The sequence below is a fragment of the Polypterus senegalus genome, chromosome 12 (genome assembly GCF_016835505.1).
Source record: "Polypterus senegalus isolate Bchr_013 chromosome 12, ASM1683550v1, whole genome shotgun sequence".
NCBI lineage: Eukaryota > Metazoa > Chordata > Cladistia > Polypteriformes > Polypteridae > Polypterus > Polypterus senegalus.
In genome coordinates this window covers 103,394,937-103,416,142 of record NC_053165.1, presented here as the reverse complement: position 1 = coordinate 103,416,142, position 21,206 = coordinate 103,394,937, and the positions used below count along the sequence as shown (strand labels likewise).

General features: G+C 36.3%; 1 protein-coding gene across 7 annotated transcripts in view; it reads right to left on the bottom strand.

Moving 5' to 3' along the window:
* Positions 1-21,206, bottom strand: part of LOC120541448 (neogenin-like) — a 396,809-nt gene that overhangs the window by 327,694 nt on the left and 47,909 nt on the right. The gene's annotated exons all lie outside the window — the stretch shown is intronic.

The window sequence follows — 21,206 nt, the reverse complement described above, 5'->3', positions numbered from 1 at the left end:
TTATTGTTCTAGAAATAAAGGAAACAAAAATAAATTCTCCTTCTCTGCAAAGGTGGTAGATTGTAAAACACACATGAAAAGAAAACGATTAAACCTAACCAAATTAAACCTCTTTTAAACCTAAAAGCAGCAGCAGAATCATTTTGCAAAGAATGGCACATACAGTACAAATTTTAAAGGACCATTCATACAGAATCATCTGGAAGTAGACTTTTTTTTTTCAGTGCAACAAATAAAAATCTGTTATCCTGAATTTCCTGGCAAAAAGCAAATACAAGAGCTGGCATCTTCTACTGCAATCACCCACCCCCCACACTTTTCAAACGACTAGGTTCAAACAAAGAAGCAGACCAGCACTGACCAGCATTTCATTAGATTCCCTCCCACTCTGTTACATTTTGGTACTCTTGTTCCATTTTACAAAGGATTATGATCCAGAATGAATACTGAAGACATGTCTAATTGGAAAATACTACCTCAGACTTATCAATTTTGATGAAATACACTGCAAAAGGTTGACAGACACTTCTCAAATAAATCTGTATATACAGGCTTAATAGGCTCAGATCCACTCAAATTAAATGATATGAAAAAAGATCCCATATATAATATATAAAATGAACCAATCCCTGGAATTTTACAGGCAGTAAAATGCATCCAAAGTGTGAAAAGAGAAAAATCACAAAAACAAAAAATTATTTATTAATGACAACTTGATAATTCTGTGTGCTTTATATCCATTAGCGCCAAAAGAAATTTGTTTCATAAATAATAGCATGTTTCAATATTAAAGCGACTCAAAAATTACAAGGACAATCGATATGTGAATAACAAAACTATACTACTTAATCCTCATTCCAACTTTATCCTGATTTGCTACTGCTGTTCAAATTTCACTTATATTTAATATAATCCATTTATCAATCTGAACATGAAATTCAAATCTTGAGGTAGCAGCAAAAGGTGTAAACATTCTGTGATGACATTACACACTGTATGCCCTGCCACCCAGGCAGCATACGCGTCTATCCCTTGGTAATCCAAACATCCCATGTGTTTTAAAAATCTCTAGTTAGAGAGTCATGATGATATAACAATTTAATTACTAAAAAGGTTTAAAAGGTGTAAAAGGTTTCCATAATGGATCTCTGGTATCTACTGGCTTTGCCTCTTCACGTGTCTAGAAGCAATTGATTTTATTGAAGAGAATATACCAAACATTCTGAAAATTTAAATCATTTAAATGTGTACAATTGAATTAACTACTACTTGTAAATAATCATTCTATTGTAATTAGTTTTATTTTTTTTTAACATTAACAATATTCATAACATAGTATTTATTCATTATAGGGTTAGTCAAAGTACTGGGAACAACTTTTATTATTTCATTAGAAATTAACTGGCTATAGCAGTCAACTTGTGTGGACTTTTGAGACAGGACAGCCGTGCACGCTCAACAGCTAATTAGTTACTGATGGGATGAAAAGCGTTCATGCAAATGCATTCACGTTTCACAAACTATCATTTTGAGATACAATTGTAATCTAATTGTCAAGTTTTTATGCAATTTGGATTGAAACGTCTGCATGAAAAGGCTTTAAATTTATTTAAAATGAGAGAATACCAACCGATTTCTTAACTGGTGCCACCATTTGGGAAATACACCAGTTCTGGATGCCATTAACTTCTGGGACATTTGTGCTGTCCTTAGCAGTGCCAAGCTGTAAAGTATCTGGTAAAAAATTTAAATACTCACTATTTCATTCAATACCATTTTTGTCATAGCAACATTGTACTTAATTTGCACTAGACCAGGGGTCCTCAATCACAGTACTGGAGGGTGGCAGTGGCTGCAGGTTTTTGATCCAACTGAATTGCTTAATAAGAAGCACTTACTGCTCAAGAAACACTTCTGCTTCACTTTAGTTGTCTCGCTTGTTAAGATTTTGAACCCTTATTGCTTATTTTAGTTTTAAACAGCTGTATTCTTGGTTTTTAATTGCTCCTAATTAGCAATAAGATGCAAATGACAAGAGAGACCAGCATTTCTCCATTTAGCTTGTTACCATTTACACCTGTGTGTATTTATCATGCACTATTGGGTTTAATTAAATACTTGGAAGGAAAGTGAAGAGAAAAAAGTGAAGGACTGAGAATTACTCATCCATTTTAGCCTTCAAATCATTTGGATGATATCCTTAGAAAGGGGAAGAAAATCTAGAATATGAGAATTACCGGACATTGCAGAGTTAAAGCACTAACAAGCCATGAAAAATTAAATTGGCAAGAATTGCTTTCTAATTAAGCAACCGGGTTAGAACAAAAACTTGCAGCCACTGCGGCCCTCCAGGATTGTGATGGAGGACCCCTACACTAGACTGTTAGGTTTGTTCACCCTATCTTGTTTATTAATAAAAATATAAACCAAACAACTCACTTCTATTAAACCAGCAAAATATTTCATAAGATCACATACTACTGTATTTAAACAGATTTTACCAAACAGAGTGATACATGCATTGCAAAATCTTCAGCAATATGAATGATTGAAAAATAAGCTTATTGACCTGGCCATCTCCAGAAATATTTGAAAAATTTAAATTAGGATAGATAAGAACACATACCATTAGATTTAGCTTTTTTTGGTCTTCAAAATAGTTTGGACTCTTGGTCAACAGGTCAATACAAAATAATAATAGACCAGCTTGCTGCAATGAGAGGCTTATTTGATGGAAGCTAGAAATCTGATCCAATAAATGTTTCAATTACTGAAAAAGTTCTCTTTAAAATGACCTTCCTGAATGCTTGAATAAAAACCTATTTTGTTGCCACAAAAATCCATGCTAACCAACTTTAGTGAAAAGGTTTTTGTTTCACAAATACCCTAATGTCAAATAACTGTTATGCTTTTTGAAGAGACTCTTTTGGGCTCCATGTCACCGCAATTTTCTGAGGTTAAACCATACAGCCATATGGGCCTTTAGAATTATTGTCATATTGAATGTTATCATTCCGTTTTGAAGAGAAAAAAAAAATCTGAGGTATGCCAGCAGGAATAAAATTATAGGACTATAAACTAGTCACACAGTTAATTACAATAGCCGTCAAATAAAAACCTATTGTAAGAAAGGCTTGCTTTTTTATTTCTTGTAATAATGAATCCACTTAAAACATGGTTTTTAAGTTCATTATTTATTTACAACATCAAGAACAAAAGACAACACACTGTATTTAAATAAAACAACAACATACACAATATGTCTGTAAAGGGATAAAAAAAAAATACAGTGCTGGGTTTCAAAGTGTGCGAGAATTACAATTCTGGTACTACCACATATGAATAAATTCACTGTAACATGCTGCCCAAATGCATGCAAGATAAAGGAAGATCAGTGGGCTCGTATACATTTTATTTCTTAATCAAGCCTATACATCATGAATTTTAAAGTTTAAAAAAAATCTTGATCTTAAAATGTACACTCTATAAATTGTTACCAATAAAGGAGTACCTGAAAAGTCATCATATGTATTTTAAGCAACACATGGAAGACCTATAGTAAGTGCTCTCAAGTTAACAAATGAACATCAAGTGTGCATCTTTAACTTCTAGAAAACCTGCTTGTTGTGTTTGCTGCATTCATTGCGATGCCGACTCCAGAAAAATCAAGAGTAATGTTCAACCAACCAATGATGTGTGTCAGTTTTCACATCATTCTTTAAGCTTTTTACTTCCATTTGGTTTTTAGTTTTTCCCCTTACATGTAACAAATCCAGACTGTTTTTATATGTACAATCCTCTAAATTTGCACACCACAGGACCTCAGTGTACTATAAATCAGATTTATAATTGTCAGTCAGGCTAGAGACAGACATTCAAGCAGCTGCATTCGTTGTATGTAGCATGCAAGTCCTAAGCAAGAAGAATCAACAGGTTTACACTGTCGTAACATTCCCGCCCCATCAAAACATCTGTTCTAGAGGCATGTTCAAGGTAGAAATGCAAAGAATGGTGGGCAATCACTTCTTTTATTCTGCTGAATGAAAAGAAGATCCTTCTGTCCCCCCCACCAAACGCTTCCTCCTCCGGAAAGGGCAACCACCTTGAATAAAGTTAAGTTTCTCAGTGCTGAGAACTCTACAACCACACCGAATATTAAGAAGATCGTTACAAGCAAGAACTCTATATATATCTCCAATACACAACACAAAGTTGCAAAGAATAAAAAGATTGAAAAAAATGGGTACTGTACCTGAAATAATAAGCAGCATGACACTAATAAAAGCAGCCTCAGCTGACAACACACATGTCCATGTTGTTTTTCTAACAGTAGCTCTGCACAGATCTTAGAGAGGTCCACTAATGACACAAAACAGAGTAAAAGATGAAAACCAGGCAAGACTCAGTAGGTACCAAGAGGTCCTAGGCTGCCTTGGTATAGGATGCCTGATTAAGTTCAGGCTCCTCTTCTGCCCCATATGAAGCAGCAGGCAATGGCGTGAACACAAATTGAAATGGAAAAGGGTGAATGAGACGGTGCCTGGGAGGCAAAGAAGCAGAAAGAAGGCTTTAGTTAATTTATCAGGTTTGCAGCATTCTGTAGTGAGGGAATATGCTTTTATTAATTTTTAATGTAAGCAGGCTTGTGATCTTATTTAGGCAATGGCACAGCTAAGCAGGGACAGAGAATGCAGTCTATATTGTCACTGAATTCTTGCAGCACACAATAGTTACAACAAATATTCAAACTACTTCTATATTTTCAAAATGTACAATATCAGAATAAATAATTTATGTATTTAATCCTACGGAATTTAACTCAGTATGCAGCAGTAGTGTTGTTTGTGCTGATTCAGTACTAGAACTTCAGTAAATTAAGCTTCCACGCTGTATCACATTGGCATAAGTGCACTGAATTCCACCCTTCAACATGTACAAGGAAACCACCAAAAAAAAACTAGCTTAAAAAGAAACTAATGTAATCTTCTAGATAAAGAAAGACTAGGCAAAGAATTCATCCAGGATTCTGCACTGACTGCGAATGCAAATTGATGCCATTTTGGGTCTACTGATAGTTAACCACCCTCTTATCGCATTACCTAAGAACTGTTGTTAAGAGAATTACACAACAGTGGTTGTACGGCGGGGCAGACAAGTCCAGCATGACCTTAAGGGTTTTTCCTACAACCAAGGCAATGTGATTTATATTATCTATCAAAATGGAGTAAACCAACAATTATCCCATCAAAAGTCATGCCTGCTCATTTTCCAGAGAGCAGCTGAATGGTCTATATATATTTATATATTAAGTTGAACTCTTAAAAACTTCATTAAGACCAAAAACCTTCAATTTTTGATTTTAGTTAAAGATACTCTGTTTACTTACAAATTAAATTACAATTATAGTACTATTTAAGTACTGTACGTTATATATACCGCTGGACATAAACAAGACAAAGCTTGCTGTGTCACGTCGGTGTGGACCTACGGAAAAATGCAATTATTTTGATCCAATCAACTGGGACAGAAATTCTGTCTGTAAGAAAAAAATGTGGAAAAACTTCTAAAAAGTAAAAGGATTCACCTGTTCTCAGAAAAAATGCTATTCTGCCGTTGCAGATCCACTCCCACTCAGTCAGAATTACACATTTACTTGTTCCAACAGTATTATACAATGGGCTGTTAAATTTCCACAGTAGCCTGTGTAGTATCCATTATTTTTGAATCTAAGCATTATAAATATTCTTCATTGTGTTTTGAGCCAATACTTTTGTGACAACATATTAAAAAATAGGCTTCTGTTTGGGTTCAGTTTCATACTTGTGGAGAGTACCACAAGTTAAGAGAAATGAGTCTCTTATGAAAGGAACTGTTTGTGAGAACTATAAGATTTTAAATACAATTCTGATGATAACACCAAAGAAAGCATAAGAAATTTTCAAATTATGAGATTAAAACATGGGAAACACTGGAGGACAAGGTTCTGTTCACATTTTCAGGGCATCCTACTGTATTAATGCCATAATTCAGATTTGCTGAGCTTGCCACATAGTAATACTCAGAAAATACTTAAGGTGATTAAAGAATTTGGAAGCATCACAGCAGGTGTAAAGCCACATTAATAATTCCAAAAATCACAAGAAATTTTCACTATAAAATCTTTAGGAGTCTATACCACAAGGGGAAAAGTCAAAACTTCTAATTAACAATACTGAGCATTGTTTGTTTATTTAACAACAGAAAAGGTACATTTTAACTAAATATGACAGCAGTTTCAAAAGACACAAATACGTTGAGGTCAATATCAGTTTGAAAGGGTTAGGGTTAGTACGTAAAATGTTAAAATATGAGTCCATATGCAGCATAGTAATAGATTAATTGGTCAATATTATGGAAACAAAAAGCTGTTATGTTGTATAAATTAATCATAGGAGTTATTAAAATATATACTAATATTAACCAAGCATGCCAGACAGGGAGTCATCTTCTCAAATGTAAACTTTATGTTCCTAGGTATGAATAATTTTGAATACTTAATGGCAAAAATGTCACTAACTCATTATGGAAGCCAAAAATAAAAAGGCCAGCAAAATGGGAATAATCAATTACCAGCAATGTTACTGAAATCTAGGAGATTAGAGTAATATTTTAACAGCAGGTCTGAAACTTAACAGCCCTCCGTTTGATGAAAGTTTTCATGTCTTTGCTATAAACAACGCCAGGCAGTTTGCAGAATTAAGAATGCTAACTGGCCTGTACAATTTATTTTGGAAAACAGCCCGGAATGGCAAGAACAAAATACAGCAAAAATAAAGTGTTTCTAGAAAAGTTTTTAGACTTTCACTTGCACAGACCATAAACTCAAAATGCTGTTAAATATCCCATCCTATTCTCAGGAATAAAACACCCTCCACAAAAAGCCACCAGGACATACAGTATTTATATATGAAAATCTACATGTGTCTACATTTGTTTAAGAATTCCTTGCCTACTGAAGAGTTGTCAGGACTATTGCTCTACAGGACAGGTGAGCACGCTTCAGCTCATTGACTTCCTTATTTCTTATAATTATACAAAGCAGTCTATGAATGAACAGTTGATTTTCATTTTCCAGAAGCAAAAAAATGTTGAATCTTTAAAAGGCAATCAAAAAGGTGTGACTGGTTAAGAATCAGCTGTATGTAATCTTTTTAAAATGAAACCTCCAAATGTTCAGAAGAACAGGATGTGCGTTTTATTCCAGTACAAAAAGTAAGTAATGATGAAAAGTAAACTAAGCAAAATGCAAAAAATAAAGCACCAGTAAGCATCTAAACATGGAGGAAAAGACAACCACATTCTTGGGAGTATCGTCTAAAATTATGGCCCTCTGCAATTGTTCACTCTAGAGTGTACGGTGAAGCCTCTGAAATACAAAATCGAAAATCAAATCCCAAACTTAACAATAAAGTTAAGGCACTAACAGATTAAAGACAAACACAGTATAGACTCATGCACTATCTGTATGGAAATAGCCCTTGCCTGCAAATATATCACATGCTGTGTTAAACCACTGAAAACACCAGCCTAACCACATTTGGATAAGATATACTATAGTTCAAAGAACGGTCACCGAGTATACAAGAAAAGAGCCTTATGGGGACATTTTCTTCACCCTTTGCATGCATGCAAAAAAGAAAACAACTAGAAAGGAAAAATGTTTCAAAGACATATTGCTTGAACTGACTGGGTTTGAGTGCACCACATGTTCTCAGGTTTGTTTCCCCTTTACAGAGCAAACATATTTGTGTATCCTTGACCTCAGACCCTTCCTAAAGCCTATAAAATGCCTCTTCTGTGTTTTTTTGGATTTTATTTTAAAGAAATGTTAAAACACACTAGGTAATTGGCAAACACCTCCCATTTCAAAAGCATAAAATGTTTACAGGTCATGTATATTACTATGCAATATCCTAAACCCTTCTCTAGCATGTATCAGAGAGGTATCCTTCTTACTAGCAACTGAAAGGTGAATTTTATGAAGAAAACCTCTGAATACATTCAAGAGGCCTGCACTTCCTAATGGATTTCCTGTATTGCAATATTACTTCCCCTCACTTCTTTAAAAGGGACTTCAGTACTGGACGCTAGCAAAACAAAGGGAAGCCATAATTAAACTTCCTGATCTTCAAGGTTTCCAAAATAGTTAATGGAACGACAAGCAAGGCAATGTGGGACATGTACAATGTACAACAGCCAATTTATTTAAATAAATGTTAATGAACTACTTGCTATATGCATTCTCTCCAAAGTGTCACTTTAAAGTGTAATAAGCATTTTTCTTGCTAAGCTTTTCAAGTATGCCTTCAGCTCCTCAGAAATGGCAAAAGTATTTGGTACAAAAGATGATTGGTTTTAGTATTGAGCAAAGTTATGCAGTATCTTTTTCAGTTGCGCCGCTGTTTTGGGGCGGCGAGAGAAATATGTGAGACATCAGTTACACTGCCACACTGTGGAATCCCCTATTCCTGTTCAGAGCCATCCGCAATTTAACAGAGTCGTTTCCCTTGTGGGAACAGTCTACCTCCAGCTGAGCTGATCAAAAAGCACAACACTTTTTCCAAAATGCACTGGCTTACTGGTAGATTGCTTATTCTAAAAACATGGGATGAGGTGTTAAAGCCAGGACCATCAGCAACAAACCTTAACCTCACTGGGACACAGTTTTTGATCGTATACATTAAATCTAATGTCTTTTTTTTCCCTTAGTTTTTCCCAAATACAGAGAAATGCGACATGATGCATATGGAAAATGAACAGCCAGTCATGGTCACTGAGTGATCTAAGCAGGATCATAACCCACCTGTCTTGACTATAGACTGTAGCACACTTACAGCTTTGAGGAGAGCTACAATAATTCCAGCATTAAAGAACATCCTCTACATCTTAGCTTTCTTAATAATACATATGTTGCTTCTTCCTATAAAAGTGCATGGAGCGCAAAAAATTGAACCTTAGTTGAACCCCTACAAAGTTTGCAGATTTCTATTTTGCATGGTTCAAGTGAAAATATAATTGGATTTTTATGTGTTTATAGCATGGCTTAAACAGGGTATTTATGAGGTGTTCGATCAAGTGGTTAAGATTGGAACATTAATGTCCATCTGCGATATACAGTGCATCCGGAAAGTATTCACAGCACATCACTTTTTCCACATTTTATTACATTACAGCCTTATTCCAAAATGGATTAAATTCATTTTTTTCCACAGAATTCTACACACAACACACCATAATGACAACATGAAAAAAAAAGTTTACTTGAGGTTTTTGCAAATTTATTAAAAATAAAAAACTGAGAAAGCACATGTACATAAGTATTCACAGCCTTTGCCATGAAGCTCAAAATTGAGCTCAGGTGCGTCCGGTTTCCCCTGATCATCCTTGAGATGTTTCTGCAGCTTAATTGGAGTCCACCTGTGGTAAATTCAGTTGATTAGAACCGATTTGGAAAGGCACACACCTGTCTATGTAAGGTCCCACAGTTGACAGTTCATGTCAGAGCACAAACCAAGCATGAAGTCAAAGGAATTGTCAGTAGACCTCCGAGACAGGATTGTCTCGAGGCACAAATCTTGGGAAGGTTACAGAAAAATTTGTGCTGCTTTGAAGGTCCCGAAGAGCACAGGAGCCTCCATCATCCGTAAGTGGAGGAAGTTCGAAACCACCAGGACTCTTCCTAGAGCTGGCCGGCCATCTAAACTGAGCGATCAAGGGAGAAGGGCCTTAGTCAGGGAGATGACCAATAACCCGATGGTCACTCTGTCGGAGCTCCAGAGGTCCTCTGTGGAGAGAGGAGAACCTTCCAGAAGGACAACCATCTCTGCAGCAATCCACCAATCAGGCCTGTATGGTAGAGTGGCCAGATGGAAGCCACTCCTTAGTAAAAGGCACATGGCAGCCCGCCTGGAGTTTGCCAAAAGGCACCTGAAGGACTCTCAGACCATGACAAACAAAATTCTCTGGTCTGATTAGACAAAGATTGAACTCTTTGGTGTGAATACCAGGCATCACATATGGAGGAAATCAGGCACAGTTCATCACCAGGGCAATACCATCCCTACAGTGAAGCATGATGGTGGCAGCATCATGCTGTGGGGATGTTTCTCAGTGGCAGGAACTGAGAGACTAGTCAGGATCAAGGGAAAGATGACTGCAGCAATGTACAGAGACATCCTGGATGAAAACCTGCTCCAGAGCGCTCTTGACCTGAGACTGGGGCTACGGTTCATCTTTCAGCAGGACAACAACCCTAAGCACACAGCCAAGATATCAAAGGAGTGGCTTCAGGACAACTCTGTGAATGTCCTTGAGTGGCCCTGCCAGAGCCCAGACAGATCTGGAGAGATCTTAAAATGGCTGGGCACCGACGCTCTCCGGCCAACCTGATGGAGCTTGAGAGGTGCTGCAAAGAGGAATGGGCGAAACTGGCCAAGGATAGGTGTGCCAAGCTTGTGGCATCATATTCAAAAAGACTTGAGGCTGTAATTGCTGCCAAAGGTGCATCGACAAAGTATTGAGTGAAGGCTGTGAATACTTATTATGTACATGTGATTTCTCAGTTTTTTATTTTTAATACATTTGCAAAAACCTCAAGTAAACTTTTTTCATGTTGTCATTATGGGGTGTTGTGTAGAATTCTGAGGAAAAAAATAAATTTAATCCATTTTGGAATAAGGCTGTAACATAACAAAATGTGGAAAAAATGATGTGCTGTGAATACTTTCTGGATGCACTGTAAGTAATCAATTGTTGATTGCCGATGATATCATCCATCAGCACAGGCCTAATATACCTCACAAACATTTACATTACTAGTTTAAAGTAGTTTTTGTCACTACACTCACAAAAACTAAACATTTTCCTTGCTAACATTTTGATTTACCTGAACCTACTGGGAAATATTTAGTTACATTTTGACACAGAAAAACTGCATCATTTCTGTTCTAAAATAATAATCACTCTTTGTAAAACAATTTGACTCTGTTAAATGAGATGCCATATAACAATGTTTATTTCTAATTTACATGTGGAAAAAAATTAACAGGCAGACAAAAAGTTCCTCAAGCTAAAATGAACCTATGATGCTATTTAAAACAGAACACTTTGACATTCTTTTGAAAATCACCTGGATGCTTTTCATATTCTATCAACGCGTAACAGTGGACTGGTAAGTATCTGGGGCTGGTTTCAGTCTTACACTTGAGGTTCTCCAGAGTCGAGCATACTTGGGGCACTGTCATGAATAAATGAACACTCTTGCATGCAAAATGGAAACTTTTACTGTACAAAACCTGCTACTAACACATTGGACAATAACACAAACACCAACACATCATTCATGACTACAAAATGGGTCAATTTACCAAGCAGTGAAAAAAAAAATAAAATAAGTAAAGCTTAGTTGGCAAGGAACAGAAACATGCGCTGATAAAATACCTGATTTGTAACGCAAAGTGTACACAGATTTCCCTCACAGTAGTGCCAGTGTTGTTGGTGATTTAATGAAGGGCAGCAAAAACATAACACAAACATCACTCTCTGTTGCCAATCAACCATGCACTGCATGTTTGCATACGGTCAGTGATTATTAATTCTCCAGGGATGGTTTAATAGCCAAGAGCCAAGGTTTTACACTAATAAAAAAGGTTAAAAACTGATGATGTGGGTTCTGAAAGTGTGGTCTGCAAGATGACAGTCACTGAATCAGAGTAAAGTAACTGTTAATTTAAATAATTATGTATCTCAAGAACTTAAGTATGAAACGAACTGATGCATATGTGGCTGCTACCCAGCATTCAAATGTATGTCTAGTAGGCATGGACTTAAACGGCACTCGTAGTTTTCTGCCACCATTTTTGCTTTACTGTACATCTTTTACTAGGCTACACAACTACAATGTTACTGGTAGTAAAGAAGAATTCCACACCACATACTACACCACCTGATCACTTCTTGTGAATGCTACCCCTTCTTTCAGTTATTCAACACTTTCCCAAACTCTGACCCTCTCAGTTCAATCTTCAGCAATCGCTATACAAGTTGTGGTTTTAAATTCACATTGACATCATTCTGGAGAGCCAATCTCTGGACATTGGTGATGTGTACCAAGGATTAGGAACAAAGAACAAAACAACTCTGTCAGAACCAACCATAACTAAATGACATTATCTTTATCTGTAACTGTTATCAATTCTTAGTTCTCCTCTTTTTGAGAGTGCTTCAACGTATAAAGAGAAGAGAGCCCAGGTGTAGATGCATTTTATTAAAAAATGACAAAAAAATAAGCAAAGGGCAGTACAAATTAAGCCAATCATCATGTCAACGAGGTAGCACAGCTAATATGATTAAACACCTCCTGACACTCGAGGTTCATCTACTGTACAACAATGAACATATTCAATATCCTTAGACAAAACAGAAAGAAACGAGAGCCTCTAATACTACATACTGTTACACAAGGAAAGCCATACCTGTATATAGTTATTTTTTCGACTCATTAAATAAGGGATAGAATGACTGTGGCTGTATGAAAACTTATACAACTAACGCATTCTTTTTTTATTTATAAACCATTTTTGGATGGGATTACTTTTACATTGTGAAGGAGGGTAAGCTAGAGCACCTCCAAGATTCTAGTCCAATCTGAATGACTTACTTTTTTATTAACTGTGTGTTTCTCACATTTGTAAGAATTAAGGCATTTTCCCCATCTTCAACCTTGTAAAAACAACAACTCTGTGACCGAAATGCTAATAAATACTCTGTCATTTACTGTGAGAAAGGAATTCTCCAGTCTTTGCTCGAGTTTTTCTGAACTTTTCTTGGTGTGATAAACTCCAACTACATGGATTAGACACTCCCTTCTAGTTAATTTACACAGTAATTTCAAATCCCACGTTGGCTGTTCGTAAACATTACTAAGGTCCTGCGATATTGATTATTTTGTAAATATTTGCCCTGGACATTCATCCTGCCTAAATAGAGTTTAAAATAGATCAGTCATTAAAGAAAAGCGAGTTGTGTAATGCATAACCATATTTGTAATTTTTGGGCAGAATGCAGTACACCAGAGGTGCTCCAGTGCACAGAACAAAGCAGAGGAACCATTAATGTATTGCACTGGTTACATATTAGGCACATATGGTTGAAAACTGCATTGTTCCATATGTCTTAAATCAGATACAGATCTGTTGTTTACCACTGGCCAGAGAGAACGAGGTCAATATAGGGCAAGAAAACAAAAAATAAAAGTATGTTATGTACAGCTTACATTTTCTGTTCACTTTAGTAAGTGACCGAGAGCAGAATTTGAATTAGTTCAGTTCAAGTCTTCATTATGGTCTTGGTTTTCTGGAGTGCTATAAAGGTTGTGTACTGCATATAACCAAATAGTTGATAAGAAAATTGTTAAATAATCAAACAAATAACTAGGACCATTAAGGAATCAATAATGATAAATTCAGGACAGATCCCTCAAAATGTGCTTCTTTTACTGCATTAGTGCTACCAGGCTGTTTGATTTGAAACTCTCTTCATGGCCAAGGTGTTAATTATGGATCAGTGGTTGAAAATAAGGACTGAAATGCAAATCCAGCAAAAGTGGATTCACAGTTTAGATACTGTGCAATGGTCCACTATACCGTTGGCTTTAATAATCTGAATCATGTTCTGAAACACTTTTAACGCTACTGAGTTATATGTAACATATTTCTTACAACTGAATAAATATGTTGCTCATACTTTGGCATTTAAAAAAATGAAAGAAATCTGAATTTATAAATTGCTTAATTTGTGAATTTTTGCTAATATGAATGTGAATAAATAAATCACTTTCATTGTTTTGATGATGAAAGTCAGTGGGGGAAGAAATGTCCCCCAAAATATTTTCTATCTTATGAAGATCTCATATTAGACTATGCTGGTCCAAGGATGGAAGTGTACATTTCAGTCTGCTTTGGCCTGTGGACTAATGCCACTTGTTACTCTAGTCAGCAGATTCTTAATCATTATACCATCAATGCTTTGCTGCTGCTGCTTCTAGCATTCTTTGTAAATTATTTTGTAACAATTTTTAGAAGATATGCAACAGAAGGAGAGAAATAAAATGGGCTACTTGATTATGCAACACTAGCTCTGCCTACCTCATTTAAGGTGGTTTGAAATCTAAGTAATCAATGCAGACTTAATGCTTTTTAATTTGACACATGGGTTCTCTCTTTGGTCTAGTACAATAACACACACTTAATTCCCTTTCCTGCTCGGTAAGAGCCAACAATTTCTACCGCTTCCTCTAGGCATTGCTCGTCAATCTAGCCACTCTTATACTCCACGTGTATTGCTGGGAAAGCACAATGGTGGTCGCTACTACACTGGCCTGGTTTAGCTACTCTAGCGTAGTCATTTTGGGGCTTTGGTTTCCCGATGTGTGCATTGATTTATCGTTATTTTCACTCATCCATTACCTAACACACAGTGTTATTAGGCATTAGCATTACAGCTATAAATGTTGTTCACATAGCCTGCGCATGTGGAGAATAGTTACTAAAGCACTGTTTTGTGAGCATAACAGTCAGTCAATCTTAGAAAGTTACTGCTAAAGTTAAATTCACAAAGGTGTCTGCTTAAGTTCAATAAAATATCAGTTTCACATAGTTACTTAGAATTATGATATAGTCTTTTATCCTCTAAAAGTTAAAATGAAATTGAACTTTCTTAGCTATAACTGTAAAACAGTGTATTAATTATGCCAGTTAGAAAATAGTCTCAATTCTAGAAGCATGGACTGTTAAGATTAGTTTACAAATAGAACAGTCATACAGTTTTGACCATTTTGAAATTAAACATTTCATACTAGGATTGTATGATCAAAATTAGAGAAAAATGAAACATGTAAGCCTTAAACAGAAATATCTTTAAACAAGAACTTTTTGGATCCTATCAGTTTTTTCCTCTTTTTTATGTGAATAGCTTTTCTTTGAATTTTACTAAAAATGTTAAAACAAAAATATTTAGATTGTGGAATTATTTGAAAACACGTCATACTATTACCTGAACTGAGGCGAGCTAAAAGTTGCAGAACTTGTGTAATTTTGGACAAACGCAGCAACAGCAAGTGTATAATGTCAAACAGAATAGGCCGATAAGACAAATCTTCTTATCTTTAGACCCTCATTTGGTATTATTATTTTTGACCTATCCTTAGCAATCTGAAGGACACACACAGATATTTGTCCTTTTATTAAGGTGTATATTTAACTAACAAGATGTTCATTCCATTATTCTCACAAAAGACTTGGTAAAGTCTTAAGGAAGAAATGAATTTTGGAGAAGCAATACTTTCTGAAGAATCATTTTCACAAATAAGACGCATGGAAGAATATTAATTCCAAGTGCATTTGCAAAACATCAAACACTTAATTTTAATAAGGAATAATTTTCTACGAAATGTTCCCTGTTGTGAACAATAATTATTTCGTTAATAAATTAAGTTGCAGACACAAATGAAATTTTTAATTATGGCAGTTCACTTTACCAAACCAGGACAATCAAGGCCATGCCCAGACCTCACATAAAATGCTAAGAATTCATTTATAAAGACAATAGTATGAGGATTCTGCTCAAAAAGTACTTTTATGAGAGGAACACAATGCTACAAATGCAACAACCTGATATATTTGAAGAACGTAAAGCACTCCAAATCATTAGTTAAATTGAAAAAGAAAAGTAATTTGCACCCGATGAATATAACAATAATGCCACATTGAGGCTTCAAGATGAGATGCATGACATTTTCACAGCAAAGCCTCACTCAAGAACAGGATTCTAGAATACTAGCTGACGCCCGCCGTAGCATATGGCGGTGTAAGAATAGGAACGGAAAACAGTGAGAAAGGAATTCAGAAATCAAGAAGAAATAAATACTTCTTGAAAGTAGGATTACATGTGAAAGTGATAAATAAATCAGGCTTTCCGAATTTATGTACTATGGCCATGGCATCCTGATAGTTTTGTTGCATGTATCTTGGACTTCCTGGAAATGTGGACGGTAATATGATCATTTTGCCTACACATACGTTATTTTCAGCGTTTGCTTGCAGTGCATCTGTATTCAAACATTGCATTGTTCCACGCACAGATCTTGTTGATGTAATCTGAGATAGTTGAGACGCGTGCTCTCTGTTTAAACATACGCATCTACGACGTACTGTTGGAATAGTTTGCCGCTGGAGTGCAAAATACTACAGGTATTCCTCATTGCTAATCTGTATGCGTAAAATTGGCACCGAGTAAGCCTTATTCGCTTGGTGGTTCTTTTAGTGGAAACATGTTGTAAATCTTTGTGCCAGCCAATGTCTCCGTAAGGGAATAAAAGTGGGTAAACCATAGGATTTCAATTCATATTGAGCGTGGAAGTCTGTTTACAGGAGTTGCGTATGGGATAGATGCAAATGACCCTTTCGCAAGGCGTTTCGCCATCTTCTCAGACGAAAATCGCTGCAATGTCGGGGCATTGTATCATCGTAAATTCTGCCTAGGGTTTTCCTTGAAAACCATTCGTACAGATGCTGTTGGATTGGACTAAGCGATATCATGCATGTGCTTGTATGCAGAGTTTGCTTTATTTTGTAAGCGTACTGCAGTAGCTTGCGCTGTGTCAAAGACATACAACTGTCCATATCCTGGAGAGGTAGAAGTGTTAGCGTATAGTGGAGAGATTTGGTGATAAATTTGCCCATGTATTTTAAAACAGTATGGTCTGTGGCCAGGAGGTTGAGTTATCTATACACCCTTGAAAGTAAACTCTAAAGAAGAGTTGTATTCTCAAATGTGTTCACGATAATTTTTGGCTTCTGATGTTGGCTGTGTAAGAAGCTGTTGTAAAGACACAGGTGGCTCCCGCAAAGGTGGTAAAGAGACTTTACTGTTGTGACAGCACCTTGGAGTACTTGTTGGATGTATTACACTCAGCAGGCCAGTATAGTGCATGACATGGAAGACGACGAATAGGAATCGAGAAATGTGGAAGCAGGACGAACCAGAAGAGAAATATATACAAGAGAGGCATACTTTGAGCAACCTTAAGAAATGGTGGAAGTTCTGTTATCAACTTAATTTTTGACAAAACACAGGCTTATTTGAAGTCATATCAGTTTACTGTGGCATCATTCAATTTACAATAAAAATAAGTTAAAACAAAATACCATAAAAAAAAAAACACACACACAAAAGAATGCAAGTCACAAGTAACACTGATCAAGCAAAGCCACATAAAACCAGACTATGCCAAGTGTCCATGCACAATACATGCAAATACACACGCGCGCACACACACACACAGTCAGGTCTATAAGTATTTGGACAGTGACAATTTTAATAATTTTGGCTCTGTATGCTACCACAATGGATTTGAAATAAAGCAATCATTATGTGATTCAAGTGTAGACTTTCAGCTTTAATTTAAGTGGTTTAGGGCTGTGCCATATCATATCATCCATAATAACAATGCACAACAACACCGTAAGCCCAAACATGTTAGAGTGAGACCAGCATGTGAGCCTCCAACGATGATAAACAGGAAGCAACTTTAACAGTATGGAAGTGGTTTAGCTACAAGAGGTCTATGCAAGAAAACTTACCACTAAAGGTGGAAACACAACAAATTTGTTTCACTACTTGAAGCAAATATCACACCATCCAGTACAACTAGGCTACAAAGCCACGTGAGGAGATGCTAGCAGCTGGTGATCTGCACCCAAAATGACTCAACCAGGCAACAATGAAGCACTCACTAGTTGTACCCATATGATAGGAAAAGCAAACAGTTGATGGAAATTACTGATGTGGTTACATATTGTTTGGCCAAGAATATGATGCCTAACCAAACTATGGAATAGGAGTATGGAAGGTATTTTGAAAATTAAAATTATAAAATGAAAATTCACTCTCTTATTTGCAATTTCATTTTCAAAGTCTGCATGCAAGAATGCTGCAAAAATTTAAATTAAAATGAAAAACAGTAAAACCTCTTTGTACCTCGCTTTCCCACAATTCTTTGTCCTTTGTAGCTGTAAAGCCACTTTGATTGATAGAATACTTCTCAAAAGTATATGGACATTTGACTGACAAGCGGTTCTACAGGTCCCCTCATTATTCCATTTATTAAGCAGGTAAAAGGACTGGGACTGATTCCAAGTGTGGAGTTTGCATTAGGAAGCAGACACTGTGAACTCTTAATATAGGGCAAAAGAGCTGTCCATGCAAGTAAAAACAGGCCATCATTAGGCAAAGAAAACAAAACAACCCCATCTGAGAGATAGCAGAAACACCAGGAGTGGTCAAATCAACCATATGGTACATTCTTAAAGAGAAGGAACTCACAGGTGAGCTCAGCTACAACAGAAGGCCTAGACAACCATGGAAGACAATTGTCCAAGATGATCACAGAATTCTTTCCTTGATGAAGAAAAAACAATTCCTGACATTTAGCAAAACTAAGAAATACTCTCGGGGTTGTAGGACTATCATTGCGAAAGTCTACAATCAAGAGTAGATTTCGCAAAATTAAATATAGAGGGTTTACCAAAAAGTGCAAATCAAAAAGGTGATTCTCAGGCATAGGAAGGACAGATTAGACTTTACCAGAAAATATTTTTTTTTTTTTTAAAAAAACAAAACAAAAAAAATCCACACAGTCTTGTTTTGAGTTGTTTTCTTTGGACAAATGAAACAAAGATCAATATAGATCAGAATGATGGATAGACAATGGAGAAGAGAAGCAACAGCTCATGATCTGTAGCATACCACATCATCTATGAAACACAGTGGAGGCAGTGTTATGGCATGGGCATGCATTACTGCCAAAGGAAGTAGGTCACTGGTGTTTACTGATGCTATGACTACTGACAAAAGTTGAAGGATGATTTCTGAAGTGTACAGGGCAATACTATATGCTCACATTCAGTCAAATGCTACTAAAAACTGATATGATGATGCTTCACAGTACATTTGTACAATGAGCAAAAACAACCTGCAAAAGCAAATCAAGTGCTTTTCAAAGCAAATAAGCAAAACATAATTCAAAGGTAAAGTCAATCAACTGACCTCAACCCAAGTGGACATGTAGTTCACTTGCTGAAGACAAAAAGTGATGGTAGAAAGTCCAATGAACAAGCTGAAGACAGGTGCAGTAAATGCCTGGCAAAGCATCACTAGAGTAGAAACCCAGCACTTGGAGATGGCCATGGGTTCCAGACTTCAGGCAGTCATTAACAGTAAAGGATTTTCAACCAAATATTGAAAATAATCATTACTACTTAGGATTAGGTTAATATGTCCAAATACTTTTCTAAATAGCTCATACAATAATTTTCATTAAACCCCTTACATTAAAGCTGAAAGTCTATACTTCAAATCACATAGCAATTGCTTTGTTTCAAATCCATTGTGGTGGTATACGGAGCCAAAATTATGAAAATTGTACAACTGTCCAAATACTTATGGGTCTGACTATATATATGCACATACACATAACCCTACATTCTAACTAGCTGCTTTGCATTTCAGCTCTCATCATGTGTCAGGTCATTCAGAACAAGCTCAGCCTCAGGTGAAATATGGTGAGGCAGTAAATGAATACAGATTTGTCTCACTCTTTATTTTATCTCATTAGCATTCTTCCAATGTTTTTGTTTTTTCCCCCAGAAGCAAAGCAGACAGTATTGGCAGCAAAGCAATTATATACAAAAAGTATAAAGCACTTAAGGTGAATTATAGATAAAGTAGCAAAGTATGGAATCACTCCATGAAATTCCTTTATTTCGGTACTCAGTTTCAATGAGACAATTCAGCCAAACAATGTAAAATTTGAGGGACCAAGGTGATATTCATAATGTGTCATTGTTTTTCTCCCTGAAAGGCAACTATTACGAGTATTTTCATGCTGAATTCACTTCCAATTCTTACACAAAACATGTATGTGCATATGTTGCTACAGAAGGTCTCTACTCTGACTACACTCCCTACATACGGGTGAACAATTAACTGTAGTATCTAGCAACATGTTCTTTGAAACTTTGAGAGCCACAAGCTGATTGAAGAGTGCACTTGTAACTTGGGTGATGACTTGTATGTGTTTGTGTACAAGAGCCATGTTCATTTCAGTATGTTTACACGTTTGCCTCCTTCCACAATCTTAGATTTTCACTAAAATGAAAAAGCTGGATAATTATTTGATCCTTCAAGAGTATTAGGTTGTTTTGTTTTTTTTCACACTTCAATTTGAAATCTGATGCTCTTCACTGATCACACAAAATTACTCTGGGACCAAGGTGGGTGATATGCTTCTTCTCTGATGCTAAGATGGAAGTTTTTATCGGTTTGTGTTCTTATGTTCACTGCGCAAAAGTAAAAGTGTGTATCTGTTTCCTGCAGAGGCATTAGCTCTCTTGGAAATGTGTTCTTTTAAAATTGTGGCATATTAAATAATTAAACAATATCATAATATACCAGAAAAGGCGATATCCCTCCCATAGTGATTACGGCGGTACAAGAATCACATGAGACAAAATATCTTTTAGCTTACATTTACTGACGTTTACGCGGTTACAGACGGGGAGGCATATGGACAGACTTTATCCAGGTGGGAAATCTGGATCAACACAGTCAGCCATTTTCTCCGTCCCCACGCTGGGAGGTTTTTCGACAACTCTTTGTGTCGACACAGCCTCGAAGGGTCTGGCTACTGTCCAGACCTTTTATACGGTTCTTCAACTTGCTGGTCCTTTCTGTCTCCAAACAAGGGCTGAATTCCTCTTCCACAAAATACAGAAATATCATAGTGCTTACATGCCGATTCTCATTCTCCCAATAAGGAAAGAAGATTTGTGCTGATAGAGGACAGAAATACCCTAACCTGTGTTTAAGCTGACTATACAAGCCTCCAGTTGTCTTTGGCTATCTAATCCAATGCTTGGCTAGCAATTCTAACTGCCAAGCCCCTGCGTGCCACAGTTAACATGCACATGTGAATAAAACTCATAACAGTATTGTCCAGATATAGTGACATAAAGAAAAATGTAGTATAACAGTATCTCCGTAATCTCTCACACTAAAGCAGTTGACATGTTTCATTCAGATTTGAAACAACAAGCAGAACTTCTAGTTAT